The sequence below is a fragment of the Abramis brama genome, assembly GCF_963993115.1.
Source record: "Abramis brama genome assembly, chromosome: 6".
Classification (NCBI taxonomy): Eukaryota; Metazoa; Chordata; class Actinopteri; order Cypriniformes; family Leuciscidae; genus Abramis; species Abramis brama.
This window is the reverse complement of record NC_139968.1, coordinates 43,808,752-43,826,909: the sequence shown is the minus strand read 5'-3', so window position 1 is coordinate 43,826,909 and position 18,158 is coordinate 43,808,752. Positions and strand designations below refer to the sequence as shown.

General features: G+C 36.6%; 1 protein-coding gene across 27 annotated transcripts in view; it reads right to left on the bottom strand.

Annotated features, from left to right (window-relative positions):
- Positions 1-18,158, bottom strand: part of ptprsa (protein tyrosine phosphatase receptor type Sa) — a 207,822-nt gene that overhangs the window by 158,709 nt on the left and 30,955 nt on the right. For all 27 annotated transcript variants that reach the window (XM_084117266.1, XM_084117276.1, XM_084117265.1 and 24 more), the window contains one exon: positions 2,226-2,305. The gene's annotated coding sequence lies outside the window, so the exon portion shown is untranslated. The remainder of the gene's footprint in view (positions 1-2,225; positions 2,306-18,158) is intronic.

The window sequence follows — 18,158 nt, the reverse complement described above, 5'->3', positions numbered from 1 at the left end:
GTTTATTATAATCTTGCGCTGCAGTTTTGTGGTCTGTGATCTGAAAGCAGGATGGATTCTGATTGGCTGTCAATGTTTTTATCATTCATCAGCAGGAAAACAAACGATGTTGTTTCTCTTTGCCGTTATTGTTAGAGTTGCGATGTCGACTCGCTATTCTTTCACATTTAGAACGATATAGTTATCGTTCTTGGTGTGAATGGGCCCTTACACAGTATTAAATTAACAAATGTTTATAATAAGTGATACTTTTTTAAATAATATTTAATGAAAATAATGGTAATAGTAATAAAATAACAACAAAAATATTATTATTGTTGTTTTAACAGGAAAATGTCTTTAAGTTAAAATAAGAAAAAAATAAAAATAAAGGCATGTTTTGCACAGTATTTACTAATACAAATAGAGGAGAAAAACAATGTAAGCCCTCGCTCACCACGTATTAGGCGTAAAATACATCAATTGCAGGGGGCCTCGTACAGAGCCTTGGGGGACCTCCTTTCAACGTACTACAGAAATGCAGTCTCTCCATCGCCAGGAAATGCATCAGCTTTTATCTTCAGATCCACTGTGCGAAGAACACACTTCTGAATACACAGCTTCTCGTGTGTGTGTGTGTGTGTGTGTGTGTGTGTGTGTCTATTTGTCTCCTGAAAGTGAACTGATCCATAGTCAGGAAGGAAAGCAGACTGACAGCTATTAGAGTGCAACTGCACTGTCTTATCTGCTGTCTGATAGGAATCTACAAAGACCATGTTTTATACAGTTTACAACAAATATTCAGAATGATTAATAATAATAATAATAAAAAAAACAATAAAAATAATTAAATATAATTAATAAGGAAAATTCACTGTGGAAACTGAGGTGCACAAATGTCCGAATGCACGCTTCTTAACGTGTAAAATTTCTTGCAATAACCACAATGTTGGTCGATTGTAAATTTCTACCAACAAAACAAACACGCTCTGTCCATCTCTTCTCTATTGCAGCTTGTGTTGGTGTGTTTGTGACACAGAGTCTGTCCTGTGAACACAATGGAGGGCCAAAGCAAACAGGCCCCGTGTTGCAGAGGCTCCCACGCCTGCAGGATTTGCCCACAATGCACTGTGCCCTCGAGCGACTCTAACTCATTCTGGCACGGCAGATCTCCAGCATTCAGACCCGGATCAGACCTGCGACACACTTCAGCCCGCATATCAATAGAGCTCACGGCACATCCACACCCATTCCAGCTTCACTGCAAAAATACTCACAAATAAAGTCACGAAGAACCCCCGAAGCGTGTCAAGTTCATCGCAATAATCAAAATGTTGGTAAAAAAAAAAATCGAGAAAATAGTCATGTTAAATACCACCAAAAATAATCAGAGCACTGATAATTGGTGGTGTTTAAAATTGGTAGACGTGATAGAGAGAAGCGACCTAATGTGTGTAGTAAAGAGTAATCGCTTTGGTTAATAATTGTGATCCTGGCTGACGGAGAGCAGCAGAAACAAGACCCAAGCGGACGCGGTTCTCGTGTTCAATGAGCACGCATACAGATAAATGCTGTTTAGCGGCGGCGAGGGGAAGATGTGGAGGGTAATAAAGCAGAAATGAGCTCTTTACCCGTATCTCAGCTCTACAGCGGTACGGCATGCAATATTCAGCCGATCGCATTGCTCTCACTCGCACATAGCCTGTGGCGATGAGTCCAGATGTGCTGACCTTCTCTGCTCTCCACTTGTTGAGAAGAAACAGGCACCGGCCGCAAATAATCTGAGCAAACTCGAGAGCCTCGTATCTTTGACAGACAGTCAATGACAGCAAACAAGCAGCACATACTCAAGCATCTCTGTGTGAGACGCATCACTGAAACAAAATGAGAAATAACACACACAAACTAAGCACTTAATGGTTTTTTTTTTTGTGTGTGTACCAAAAACAAACAGATATTCCCAATAACTACCTTTATGAACAAAAGGAAGGCGAAAAAAAAGAAATGTTGCCTCGAAGCGTTTATAAATATACATTAAATCATATAATATCACATTAGGATGCACACTAAGCCTGTAATGATGTGATCAAACAGGAAAAAGCACGTCAATAATGATAGATGACAGCCTAGATGATGTGATAAAAAAATAAAACACCTAAATTAACCATAAATCCACTCTAAAACTAGCTTATTTTTCTTTACAATAACAGAAGGTTAATATGGTCAGATGGTCAGAAGGTTTTTACCTCTCTGCTGTTTTAATATTCCTTCTGCTTCATTCTTCGGCTGGTTTTAGTGGCGTTTTCTTCAGCAGCCTCGGTTGAACCTTGAGTAAAAGAGGAGAAAGAAAGAGAGGAGAAAGAATGTTCAACGAAATGCCACTTTTTGCTAGTTTAACGCAAACACAACATTTTGAGTTCCTGTTGTGATGCAATGTAATTATGTTGCATTATGATTTGCAGACACATTTTACAATGCAAAACATACCAAATCGAGCGTCCTCGCCTTTTAAACATTCAACGAAACGCCACTTTCACTAGTTTAACGCAAACACAACAGTAACAGACTTTGAGCTCCTGTTGTGAAGCAATGCATTATGTCACATTATGACTTGCTGACACATTTTATAATGCAAAAACACACCAAATGGAGCATCCTCGCCGTTTAAACGTTCAACTAAACGCACTTTCGTTAGTTTATAGCAAACAAAACAGTAACTGGACTTTTGAGCTCCTGTTGCGATGCAATTCATACTTGTGTCATATAATGAATGCAGGCACATTTTAAAACGCAAAACACACAAAATCAAGCATCCTCGCATTGTAAACGTTTACCGAAATGCCACTTTTGCTAATTTATCGCAAACACAACATTCTGAGCTCCTGTTGCGATGCAGTGCATTATGTTGCATTATGACATGTAGACACATTTTATAATGCAAAAACACACCAAAATGAGCATCCTTGCCTTTTTAACGTTCAACAAAATGCCACTTACATTAGTTTATCGCAAACACAACAATAAAGGGACTTTTGAGCTCCTGTTGCGATGCAATTCATACTTGAGTCGTATTACGAAATGGAGGCACATTTTAAAACGCAAAACACACAAAAACAAGCATCCTCGCATTGAAAACGTTTAACGAAATGCCACTTTCGCTAATTTATCGCAAACACAACATTCTGAGCTCCTGTTGCGATGCAGTGCATTATGTTGCATTATGACTTGAAGACACATTTTATAATGCAAAAACACACCAAACGAGCATCCTCGCCTTTTAAACGTTCAACTAAACGCCAATTACGTTAGTTTATCGCAAACACAACAGTAACTGGACTTTTGAGCTCCTGTTGCGATGCAGTGCATTATGTCACATTATGACTTGCTGACACATTTTACAATGCAAAAACACACCAAGTCTCGTCGCTTTCTAAATGTTCAAGAAACAGCACTTTCACTAGTTTATGGCTTCCTCACCGTTTAAAAGGTTTTGTGCGCTTGTTGCGCTGTCGGAAACGAGTTTTATTCCTCCCTTTATCTTGGTGCTCATCCCTCTCCCTGCCTCATAGACAAGCCTCAGCCTCCTCTTGGGACACGGTTTCCAAGACAACCGGCCAGCCAGCGGGCGGATATGATTCCTCGTCCTGACGGGACGCTTTAATTCGAGACTACCCAATCATAACCGCTGAGTGCCGAGAGAGGTCCCACAAGGCAGGGAGGGAGGGCCGTGTGACGCCCTCTCAGCTTTCGCTGCTAAAGCGAGCGGGAGTTTGTGTAATGTACGACATTTATTCAGCACACACGTCGCAGACACTCCCTCCGTCAGACGCTTCATTAATCAGGCTGAATATAGCATAGCTGTGAGCTAGCACTATCGCTACCCCACCAGGGGACGCGACAGTACATTAGCCTCAATGTTAAGCGAGGGTGTGTGATAAATCGAAGCGCGCGCTCGCGATGGGAACGGGGTGGTGCACTTGAGCGCACACTAACAAGAGTCTAAATGTAGCTGGTTTTCTCAGGCGCTGGTCAGCGACAGATGGCGGAGCATCATGGTGCAGGGCTAACTGGGAGAGGGTGGATGCGTGATGACACACAGAGTGCAGAAGAGCGCTCACTCTTTCAGAAGCACAGGAGCATCCTCACACACTTCAGCTAGGCACACACTAATCTAGCAAACTCAGGAGCGCTTCTCCTCATGCATTACAGAAACATGACTTATATTTAATAAATGATTGGAAGCTAATTAGTTAATAATAATAATACTGCATGATAAAGTTATTCATAATATGCACTGAAATTGTTATTTTAAACAAATGATTGTAAGCTACTAAAAGTTAATAATAATAATAATGATGATGATGCATTATATAAAGTTATTCATAATAAACACTGAAACATGCTTTATTTTTAATAAATGATTGTAAGATAATACAAGTTGTTAATAATAATGATAATAATAATGCATTAAAGGTATTGATAATACACACTGAAATATGTTTTATTTTTTAATAAATTATTGTAAGATAATAAAAGTTAATAATAATAATGCATCATATATTTATTCATAATTCACACTGAAACATTTTATTTTTAATAAATGACTAAGCTAATACAATTTATTAATAATAATAATATTAATTACAATAATAATTATGCATCATAAAAAAAGTTCTGAAATCTAATAATAATAATCCCCATCATCATCATCATCATCATCAAATATTGATCATGTGTTTTATTGCTTTAAATTCTCTGATGGTCTATTCATGAACATGATCTGCTTATAGCCTTTTTTTGTCCCATAAATAAAAAATAATATATATACATTATAATATAAAAATATCTATAATTGTTTTGTATGAAAATAAGAATATATTTTCGACATATTTGCAACATATTTCATGACAATTAAGTACATTTACAAATACGTTTTACACCCAAAATCTAATTGATTTCACAGAGAAATTAAATCGTAAAAAACTTTGGTAAAGTAAGTTATGGTAGTGTTTGTTTCATCAAATTTAATTAAAAACAAGAATTTTTTTGCATTAAGTTAAGAGAGGGTAAAATGTGCGTAATTGTTGGAACAAAAATATCAATGCAAAATAATAATTCATTTGCATATTTATTTGTTTTGATAATCAATTATAAAGAATATGCATTGATTTATTGAACAGCATTGATGTGCAATGTTCCAGGAGTTGTGCAGTGTGAGTGTGAGTGTGTAACATCAGCAGATCTGCAGTAATCGACGCCACAATGATTCAGTTAGAGGAGAAATAGATCCACACACCAAAGTCAGACAGAAAACGTACAGCTAGTGTTTCTTCATCAGCGCTCCCTGAGGAAACTTCACACACACGACCTCGCTCACGTCTCTATTGTTTCTCAGCACTGACGTGAAAGAAGACTGAAGGCTCTGGCTCACACCACAGTAATCTCACATGTGACTCTCACAAGAGATTTAAAAGTCAGCAAAACATTTCTACTTTTACAATGTTAATTCTATATCTTAAAATTCTAGGAGAAACATCTGAGACAAAGTTGATACTAAAATGAAACAACTGATGATTCTGATTGATGATATTATTATTATTATTATGCCAATTTAGCCACTACCTAAATAAAATAAAATAAGTAAACAAAAATAAATAAATAAAATATTTGTTATCAATTAATTTAGTTAAAGTACAAATATTTAAATATATAAACATTAAATAGTTTATAAATGTTCATATTATATTCAATATTAATATTAAATATTAAAATGTAGTAAGTAATATACAACATTAACACAATTAATATATGTAATTATTATTATAACTCAAATGAATAAATATTTATCAATTAATTTTGTAAAATATTTGTTACACTAAATATTTAAATCTATTTATTAATATCATATTTTAATATTATATGTATTAACCATATATTAATATTAAATATTTAAATTATTGCAATTAATATGTAACACATTAATATAATTAGTATATGTCATTTTTTTATTATTATTATTATAGGTCAATTTAACCAATAAGTAGCAAAATAAAATAAATAAATATTTGTTATCAATTCATTTTGTGATATAGTAATATTAAATCATATATTATTAACACATTAATGTTAAATATTATTGCAAATAATATTATTTATAATTATTAATGTTATTATTATAATTAAAAAGTAACACTTACATTAGGCTCTACCTCAAAATGATTAAAAGCACTTTCGAGTCCTGGACATGTTCTTGTGAACTCAGTGACATTTGACGGATTCACTCCCTCGTGTCTCATTTTCTCCGGGAATAAATCTCCCCATCCCAAGCCATTCCGACTCAAGTTTTATTAGTGGGCCTGTTTTGGACAGATAAGTGCCACTGTTATCCTTTTAAAATAGCCAGCTTTTCCATAACCCGCAAAATAATAATGACAGCGCGGCCTGCCAAATGAAAAGAGGCGCTGTTCTTGTTGCAGTCGCTGTTGATCTGGGCCAATCTGGACGGGACGGACAGATGTACTCAATAACACCGTGACCCCAAACATTGCAATGATCCAACCCTGGAATCCCCAGAATAAATTAATTGTTTTGAGTTTTTTAATCAAAGTAATCTTATTGCCCTTCGCTGACATTGTGACATTTGGAACGGCGCTCGTCGCAGATGTGTCCCAGCCGGAGGAATGGACACATCGGATTAATTACGATAAATCAGTCGGCCCACACCTGTTTACGACCGGCCAAAAGCCTCATCGCTCATGTTCTGCAACTCTGGAGAGCGTTTCAGTGGCGCTCGTGCTGTTTTCTGCGCGCATGGACGGACGACATTTTGTTTTTCTGGGTGTTTGCTTCAAATAGGTCATATTACGCCCTTTTACAAAGTACTAGAACAGGTTTTCCTGCTTGAATGTTGATTATTCTCCTCATATTCTCCATTGTTGCGGCTCCTCTCTTCCCAGTCTGTCAGTAACGCTCTGTTTACTTCCTGTCTCTATGAAGCCCCTCCTTCTGAAAAGCACACTGTGCTCTGATTGGTCGGCTGGAGCAGTGTGTTGTGATTGGTCGAGCGCTTCGAATGTGTTTGGGAAATGTCCCGCCCCTTACCATAACCACCAGTTTAACACACTACTAACTCAACCAGGCCCCGCCCCTTTATTCAATTATTTAAATGAGGAATATTGTTTTTAGTGAAACTTACAGACTTAATTATAAAAAAAATGTAACCAAAACAACAACATTTATGGTCTGAAAATTATTTGCCATTCTCCCTCAGAAATTACAACTGTGTCATTTCTAATCGACCTGTAATTTAGCCAAATTATGCAAAACTGAAAATATGATTTAACTGTGTATTTATGATGCTAGCAGATGAAATTAGCCTTAACAAGACAAAGAAAGTCAATATAAGTTCTGAGAGGTAGTTAAAGTTATACTATGGTAAAACTGCTGGACATTATTATTATTATTAGTGGAGAAACCAGACAAGATATTTAGGAAAAATGCATTTTACGAGAGTTTATAAGTCTGCACACACTCCGTATTATTAACATGTCAGCGTGAAATTAATCAAAGGTTTCTTGTGAATGTATAATCTGTTTATCCCGTGCTCGCGGATGGAGTGCAACAGAAAAATCATTTAGTTTATTAATACTAAATCATACTTGCCTAAGGATTTGTGCCACGGAATTCCAGTCTGCCTTTGACCTCGGGAACGCCGGACCAGAGCCGGATCATCCACGCTAATCCGCACTCATTAGAAATGAGCCGTATGATACCGCCGCACCCCCGTCCCGTCTGCGGATAAATAACGGCTTTGATGGCGAATTAATACAAATATTACGACCCTGTAAGTAAACCCCTCAGCTCAGGCACGCCGGAGCCAAAAAAGCGCTTATAATGATGATTGCAGCGACAATATCTGCATTATCTCTGGAAGAAGGACCAGCGTTTGTGATTTTGAGGGGATCCGGGGGCTTTTAGCGAAATGAAAAGGCCTGAAGTGAAGTATTTGAGGCATTGATATTCTGAAGTGGCTCTCGCGCGCTCTTTCCCGCTCCATCTTTCCCGCTCACAGGGCACGACACTATATATCAGATCATTTTCGAGGAGATTGTCAAGGCAAATAACAAGGGGGTGCATTGTTGAAGGCGTCTGCTTTTCTCCGGAAAAAATGTACTCAAGTCAGGAGTAGAGTGATTCTCAAGACCCGTGGATCTCAGTCAGTCACAACTAGCCGGTTATGAACCGATCAGAACTGACCTTTGGGGAAACGGGAGGGAAAATGATGCTGAATACTATGCAGGAAACGTTAGAATCGTGAACTAAATTAAACAGCCTCCAAAAATGAGATGAGAGATCTTCCTGTATCTTTAGTTGCTGACGTGAATTATCGTGCGTCCAATCAAAACTCTATTTTGGTGCAAATTCATACTTCTGCTTTTAGCTTTTAGTCATTTTTTTTTTAACCAAAATTGTGCTCTCAATCCAGAGAAACCGATTGGACAAAAATATTGTCTGCAATATTTCTCGGAAGAGAAAGTCTGTAGTACATCTAAGATTTAGGCTTTTATCTTAAAGTCCACCTGTAGTCAATAATTGTATCCCTTAAAACTCATCTTTGATCACCAAAATGACCAAAATAGCTTGAATGTATGTGTGGTTCTATGAATATGCAAATGAGCCCCGCCTCCACTCACTCGCTCAGCTCAGAGATCCACTGGTTGACGATCACACGTTGATCTGATTGGTTACAAGGTAGTTTGTGACGTCAGAAACACCAGCGATTTCAAAGCGTGTTTTTGAGACTGTCTTTGGTTCACTGCAGTTTTAAGGAGGAAATACTCAGCAATGCTGTCGACTTATGAATTTACACATGGTTTGTCTTAAAACAGATTAAAAACACCACATACACATATCATTTAAAGCTTGATTTTCACCACAGGGTAAACGCTACCATAACATGCAAGTACTTCTACTTAAAATAAAACATAATTTTTGTAATATTACAGTAAGAAGTCTGAGATTTTAATCTCACAATTCTTACTTTTTTTCTTTAAATTATTTATATATCACAATTCTGAAGTTTTTCTCACATCTCAGACTTTATTTCTCTCAATTGCGAGTTTATATCTTGCAACTCTGACCTAATAATTCGCAATTGCAAGTTTGTATCCCTCAATTCTGATTTTATTTCTTGCAATCGTGAGTTTTTATCTCACAATTCAGACTTTATTTCTCGCAATTGCGAGTTTTTTTCTTGCAATTGTGAGTTTAAATCTCGCAGCTCAGACTTTGTTTCCGCAGTTGTGAGTTTTTATCTGACAGTTCTGACTTTTTATTTTAGTTTATTTCCCGCAGTTCGGAGAAAAAAAGTCAGAATTCGTCTATAAAAAATTCGCAATTATTCACAATGAATTGTTTTATTCCATGGCGGAAACAAGCTTCCACAGATTCTTTTTTTCTAAGAGTGTATTGGGTAGTTTATCCAGATTTTAAGGTCATTTCTGGACGTTGGGTAAACTGGGCCATCTGATGTCCAGTCCGGCTGGTAAAGCGAAACCAGTTGAGAACCACCCATCTAGATCTCGATCAACTCAATATCCCACCGTCACTCAGAACGTCCCGGTTCGCCTACCGAAATAACCCATCGCTCCTTAAATAAATGAGCGCCATGCTATCCTTCTCCTTAGATGTGATCTTTGTTCACATGGAAATTAAAAATTGAAGCCCATTTAGCAAGGTGCCGGAGTAACTGCGAGCAGAGCGTTCTCCATGTGATCCGCATCTCGCCTCTGTGTGAGTAATGGCAATAGTTACTTCAGCCGCAGACTGAGGAGAAGCCAGATATGAATCTACCTCAGCTCTAATTGATTTATACACCATTTTATTGCCAGATTCCTCTCAGCCCGCATTATGAAAATATACAGCCCAGACAGCAAACAAATAGAGCCATTACAGATGCGACTCACAAAGCAGCGCTGCAGACTCTGAAAGTAGGACAACTTGAAGAAGACTGGGTTTCGCGTCGGTTCAAAGTGTGAAGGCCGAGTGTTTTCTCTCTGATGGTGTGTGACGGCCGACTACAAAGCCGGCGCAGAATCAGTCTCGTACTACAAAGCAGTCCGTCGCAAAGAGAAATGGAGCACGATATCTGCCTGAAACACTTCACACACTAATCTAACACCTTCTATTCTGTACATCTCTTTAAAAGAATAAGTGTGCTAGACTAACTGGGACTGGCCACAGCTCCTGCATACTGCTGGTCTGATTGCTTCTGCTGCTCTCCTCATTTGTAAGATGCTTTGGATAAAAGGATTAAATGTAAAATAAGTCAACTACATTTTGCATGAAGAAAAACAAACTTTGACTGTAGTGCATCAAGATTTTATTTATTTTCATTACTGCCAACAAATAATGCTCATTACTTAAACTTTTTTAAATTTCCATTATTATTATAACTATTTAAATATTTTTTTTCCCATTATTGTCAATGCATGATTTTCATTACTGACATTTTTTTATTTTATAATAATAATAATAATTATTATTATTAATCATTAATATTATTACATTTTTCAACTTTTTCATTATTGTCAAAACATGATTCTCATTACTGAGATTTTTTATTTTATTATATTATTTATCATTAATACTATTACTTTTTTTAAATCATTATTGTCAATACATGATTCTCAATAATGAAATTTTGTAAATTTTTATTATAATGTATATAATATTATATAATATATAATAATTGTAATTTAATTAATATTATGAAAATGATTACTATTATATGATATAATATTATAAATAATAAATAATTATTGTACCTCCAAATTTTCATTACTGCAATGCATCTAGATGTTTTATATTCTTAATTCTCATTACTGTATGCATGATTCTTATGATTGTAATACAGTATTTTTTACTATAATTAGACAGTACTTTTAATTTAAATAAGCATTCATAAAAGGCAATACAACCAATTAATATAGTACTTTTAAAAAAATTAACAACAATAAGATTTTTCTGCATTGCAGTTATTGATAATATCCCACAAAAATATGCTAAATTGTCATTTTGTCAATTGTCAAAAAAAAGGTCTAAAAATGGAAATAACATTAATTTAAAGCTATAATATGTATTGTTTTTTTTTTTTGCCGCTAGGGGTCGCTAACCTCTTACAATAACAAAGGCGTAGGTTGATGACGCATAAGCGGAATTATGGAACTTGTCCTCATGCTGATGGATCTAATAATGTTTATGGATGTGTGAATACACTGATCTGTTTAACATGACTGAGGAAGCAGATCGCGAGTGCTAATGAGAGACAGATATCAGCGCCACACGCGAGTCCCGCGGATATAAAGGAATTAGGACGTTTCATTGTACCGAACTACACGCTGTATTACTACTCACACAGGCCAGTTTATTAGACGAATGAAACTTGTGAGGTAACGCAGCGCTGTTATAACTTTATAACTTTAACTGCATTTGAGTGTGTTAAAGTTATAATGTTATTCTGTGTGTTAGTTTGTCTGTATGAGACTAGCAGTGAGCGAGATCAACGTTAGAATAACATACTGATCATATTCTAACATTTCATCATGTTGAGCTGTATAACATTGATTAGTTTTACATACATTTGCTCACCTGTCTAATAAAGTACATGCAAGAGCGGCGTCTCTTTCAAGTCTAAGTTAGTCGCGGACGCTAGCTCTCGGCATCTCGAAACGCCACGCTGATATTGATCCTCGTTTTAGTGCTCCTTTTGTCCCAAAGTCTGCTTGCCATGGTCCATAATGCTTGAACGAAACAACAACAGCGTGAGCGCCGCGCTAGACGTAACGCAGTTGTCCACGTCTGTCGCCATGGTTACTATGGCAGATCAAGCAGAAACCAGGGATAACGCGGATATTACGTCATTGACAGGCGACACTGACCAGGGACGAGCACTTTTTAAAATTGTGAATTTCTCTGAATTTACAAATTCTTGGAAACATTAAGGATAATGGAAGTACACAATTGAAAGAAATATATAACACTATGCAAGTGGTTTTAATACACAATTCTTACATATTTAACCTTTAAGGGAAAATATTATTATTGTTATTATATAATGTTATACTATACTAATATTTTTATATTAAATTTTATATTAATTTTATAAAAAAATATATTAAAGTATGACAAATATTTATTATTGTTATAAATAATATATTTTTTTATAATTAATCAAAAGTATTTTTTTATTCTGAGAAATAATACTTACAAGATTCACCCTAAAAGGAAAATACAGACATTAAGCAGCATTAAGTATGTAAATGTATATATGTAATATGAGTTCTCCATCATTTGACCCTCGCTAATCAAACATTTAGACTTAAGCTAATTATGAGAAATCATCTCCTCCTGCTGAAGATTGCACACTGCTATTAGATTTACAACACGTTTATGCACAAAATGAAGCACACAACGCACATGCTAATGTTGACGTATGAGTGGCAGAGGCTCGCCAGTTCGCTAATGCTGACATCCACCATCTCTCAGTCCTGACCTCCCAAGCCGCTGATAAATAAAAGCGATGGATTGGAGATTCGGCCAGGAGCAATGTTAGATCCTAGCGTTGTGCGCGATAGCATCTCTGAGGGAATTCATTAAAAGAGCACTTGAAAGAGGAAAGCCGCGTCAGGAAGAGCGCGATGATCTGATAACAACGCCGAGGTCCTTCAGTGTTCAGGGTCAGCGGGGAGCTGCTCTTCTCTGGCTGGATTAAACTCATCAAAACATGAATCGCTCTTAAAACGGTGGCCTCTCGTTCGTGAGGTGAACGGGTGTGTGTTTGTTTCCCACAGCCGCACCTTCACCATCGATCCGTCACGCTTTCACACGGCCTTTCTGTGTCTCCTCGCCAGTCCTAGAGGCAACACGCTAGAAACGAACCCTTGCTACTCATGCTAAACACAATGAATACTAGTATAACAATATATATATATATATATATATATATATATATATATATATATATATATATATATATATATTTTTATTTTAGAATACAGAGAATGGGATTAGATATTACATATTTGGGGAACTTTTAAAAAAAGAAAAACATGATTTAAAAATAAATAAATATTGTTATTATAATTATAGTACTTTCATTTTCTTAAAGAAAAATATAACAAATATTATTATTTTTTGAATAATATTATAACTATATTAACATTTTCTTAAAGAAAAATATAAAAAAATTAAATGAAAAAATTAAGAAAAAAGATTATCAAAAATTATGAAAAAATATTATTTACTACTACTATTGTTATTATTATTAACATTCATATAACAAAATTACATAATCATTAATTAACTTTAAAATAAAAATATTATTGAAAAACGTGAAATAATTATTATTACATTTTGTAAAGAAAATCTTAATGATTTTTTTTATAATTAATAAAAAAATATTATTTTAATTATTTTAAAGAAATATGATTACAAACATAAAAATATGTGTTAATATTATTATTAATATATTTACATTTTCCTATTTAAAGAAAAATATGATTGAAAGAAATATGAAAAATGTGTATGAATAATAATAATAATAATAATAATAATAAATGTAATTAATATAATATTAGATTTAAAAATAAAAATATCAAAAGCATTAAATATTTATTATTATTTTTTAATTAAAATTATAATTGAAAAATATGATTTTTTATAATTAATATAATTATATTATTTAAATTTTCAGAAAGAAAAATATGACTACAAACACGAAAATATTTATTATTAAATAAATAATAAAAATAAAGGGGGGAAATCATTAATAAAGAAAATATGGCTGAAAAACTATATGTATTATTATTATATAGTATTGTTTTTTTTGTAATATGAATGTATATGAATATAATGTATTATTATTATATTTTATTTAAACAATTTAATTGAAAAAACAAATATACATGAAAAAATTTGAAAGACAAACTATTATTAATTATTATTAATCACATTTTTTGAAGGATCCATCTTTTCCGACAGGCGACATGTAAGAATTTCCTACAGAGAAACAAAAGCGTTCTCCTCATCTAGGCCAAACGCTAAAGCCTATGTGTGAGGCCAAGAATGCCGGCACGGATGAACCGGCCATCCTGGGAATATGGGTTAGGAGTGAGGGAATGCTTCTTAAGAGCTTAGTGCAGGAAAAACACAACTGTAGGATACAGGCCCATTACAGGTCCATTAAACCAGTCATTAACCACACATTTAGACTGGCGTCAGCAATCCGGCTCTCCGGGAATGGCAGCCGATGAAGGACATGCAATAAAATTATCATTTAATAATATTAATGTGTAACATAAATCAATAATTAAATATTAATGTAAAATAGTAAGCCTTGAGTACCTAAACTGTTCATTCATTCATTCATTGATAGATTCAAAAAAGAATCAGTTCGTCAGAGTCATCTGGTTGTGAATCAAGATAGACACGAGGATGATAAGACATAAAACTAGTTTCATCACTATTCTTATTGACATGGATAAAAAACAATTAGCTTCCAATATTGTTTAACTGGCACACACAACTTGTAAAGTCAAGGCTCAAAGAGATTCCTGAGTCTCCCGCTGGTAATTAAGACACTGTGGTGGCGTTCATCTCGTAAATACAGTCATTCTGACATGACTTGAAGGCAGCATCAACGCTAATGCTAATCTGAAAGGATGATTAATTCTACTGCGGGCAAACATTACACAGTTTTAGGATTTCAAGAACCATTAGCATCCACCGCATGGCAGTTTCTTGATCTCAGTATAGTAAACGTGACTGGACAGCTTAATCTGGACCTAACTAACATGTACATAAAATCTCTACACTTCTTCGAAGTTGTGAATAAAACCAATACAAGAAAAAACATTTCAGCTCAGCGTAATTTTCATAAACGAAAACTAAATTAGCGTTAACTAAAACTAAAAACATTAAAAACTTTAAAATAACTTTGTTGAAGCACTAAAATTATTAACTGTAAATAAATACATTTTACGAGAGAACGCAAAACATTTCACGAGCGAACGCAAAGTTTCTCGGGGAAATGCAAACATTTTGCAAGCGAACGCAAAGTTTCTCGGGGAAACGCAAAACATTTTGCGAGCGAACGCAAAGTTTCTCGGGGAAACGCAAACATTTTGCGAGCGAACGCAAAGTTTCTCGGGGAAACGCAAACATTTTGCGAGCGAACGCAAAGTTTCTCGGGGAAACGCAAAACATTTCGCGAGTGAACGCAAAGTTTCTCGGGGAAACGCAAACATTTTGCGAGCGAACGCAAAGTTTCTCGGGGAAACGCAAAACATTTCGCGAGCGAACGCAAAGTTTCTCGGGGAAACGCAAACATTTTGCAAGCAAACGCAAAGTTTCTCGGGGAAACGCAAACATTTTGCGAGCGAGCGCAAAGTTTCTCGGGGAAACGCAAACATTTTGCGAGCGAACGCAAAGTTTCTCGGGGAAACGCAAAACATTTCGCGAGCGAACGCAAAGTTTCTCTGGGAAACGCAAAACATTTTGCAAGCAAACGCAAAGTTTCTCGGCGAAACGCAAAACATTTCGCGAGCGAACGCAAAGTTTCTCGGGGAAACGCAAAACATTTCGCGAGCGAACGCAAAGTTTCTCGGGGAAATGCAAACATTTTGCAAGCAAACGCAAAGTTTCTCGGCGAAACGCAAAACATTTCGCGAGCGAACGCAAAGTTTCTCGGGGAAATGCAAACATTTTGCAAGCAAACGCAAAGTTTCTCGGCGAAACGCAAAACATTTCGCGAGCGAACGCAAAGTTTCTCGGTGAAACGCAAAACATTTCGCGAGCGAACGCAAAGTTTCTCGGGGAAATGCAAACATTTTGCGAGCAAACGCAAAGTTTCTCGAGGAAACGCAAAACATTTTGCGAGCGAACGCAAAGTTTCTCGGGGAAACGCAAAACATTTCGCGAGCGAACGCAAAGTTTCTCGGGGAAACCCATCTCATATGTGACCCTGGACCACAAAACCAGTCACATGGGTAAATTTTTTTAAATTGAGATGTATACATCATCTGAAAGTATTTGGCTGAGATACAACTATTTGAAAATCTGGAATCTGAGGGTGCAAAAAAATCGAAACATTAAGAAAATCTCCTTTAAAGTTGTGCATTTATGTTGGCGATTGTGCTGCATTCACTCACACAAATAAATGTTTTATATCTTTACGGTAGGAAATTTACTAAATATCTTCACAGAACAGGATCTTTACTTAATATCCTAATGATTTTTGGCATAAAAGAAAAATCGATCATTTTGACCCATACAATGTATTGTTGGCTATTGCCACAAATATACCAGAGCGACATGCGACTGGTTTTGTGATCCAGGGTCACGTATTATTTCCATCACCATGTCCGTTTAGGGTCTCCATATGTTTCAGTGTAGACTGCAGAAAAACAAAAAGAAGTTTAATTGTACACAAGGCTAACCCGTAGACAGTTTTACAGGAATAATTACTAGCTTTGATGAAGTGACACGGACTCATTGATAAGTCACTCTCTGGGGAGCGTGCGCTACGTGAGCGAGCTAGCATTAGCCAAAGAGACGGTAAACCGCTTGATCTCGAGAAACCCTGCTGCATGTTATCGACCCTGAATCTCATTACAACTGTTCTTGATAGACGAAGTCAAATGCGAACACAGCGCTTCGCCTCCTTCATTCCTTCCTTCATTCCTTCCTTCCTTCCTTCCTTCCTTCCATCAGCTACCTTCCCAGAATCCCATTTAAAGATTTGTATCCATCACTGTTTACTCTCAACATGCACTTAAACGGCACGAAGGAAAGTGGAAGGAAAAACCACTTAAAAAGGGAGAGCGAGGTAACAGCGAACATCACCATAACCAGGATGCAATTCATCCAAATTCAATTTCTGCCTGATTTAAAGCAAGTACAGCGAACGTGTAAAACGAGGCTTTTATGGGAATTGATCCTCACTTTCCATGCTGCGTCCAGCCCGGCTCCGGCTTATTTGTATTCCAGTGAAGCGACCAGCATCCCTGCTAAAAGCCTCACTCGCCGCCTGTCATGAGCTGGAATATATGTAGGCGAGTCCGAACACGAACTATAGGATACTGGACTATACGTCACTGTCGCTCAATGCCACATCCACACCACACAATAGTCTCCGGCTGAGAAACAACGAGTCTTCAGTGAAAGCATCTAAGCACAACTGACAAAGTAATGTCCCAGGAATCATCCGACAGTGAATGAAACTGTTCTTGAATTCTTGATCGAGTGTGTAAAAAGACTCCATTTGCATGAACCCACACACCGAACTTCATCTGTTAACGTCAATTTAACTTCATTCACATCTTAATCAGCTCTTTACTTAAAGAATAAATTAAAAAACAGCATTCATCAACATTATTCATCAGAAATTCATGCTACTTGTCATTAACTAGCTAAAAATCGAATCTCGGTTGCTATGCATGCTAGCAGCTTTAGTATCTTTCCACTATCTCGTTTTTGCATTTTCCCCAAGGGAAGAGCCACATATACCAGTGTACAGGGGATCCGAGACCTGGCGCCCAACGCGGGGCCAGAGATCCGCACTGAGGTGTCCTGCTCCTACAGACGGCCCCAGGCGTGGATAAGAGGATTATACTCCTATTATCTGCCCCAGGAGGGCATTAGCCTAGCATTAGCCTAGCCCCGCTACAGTGTTTAAGAGGGCAGGACCTTGCCCTCAGCGACAGCACGATAATGGACAGATGCAAGCTCTGCTGGCAGACGAGTCAGCGCGGGGTCGACAGCAACACAAGCTTCACCCCGGCACTCCTTGGAAAGTCGACACCCACCCGCCGCTAGCACTCAAACTCGCTCAGCTAACTCCAGGAACCAAAGCGGACATGGAGGAGATGGGTACCGTCAGCCTGTGAAGGGGATTCTCAGCACTTATTGATTTCACTGCAAGTTCAATTCACACCGCTGGACCTGGAAGTCACTTCCTGTCAATTCACGGATCAGTGAGGGCGACTTCAGGCAGCTGGCGTTTCAAAGCAAATGATATATATATATATGTTTTGGTAGAAAAAATTTTTATATATATATATGTGTGCGTGTGTGTGTGTGTTTTGTAGGGAAAAAAATGATCTATAAATATGTTTTGGTAC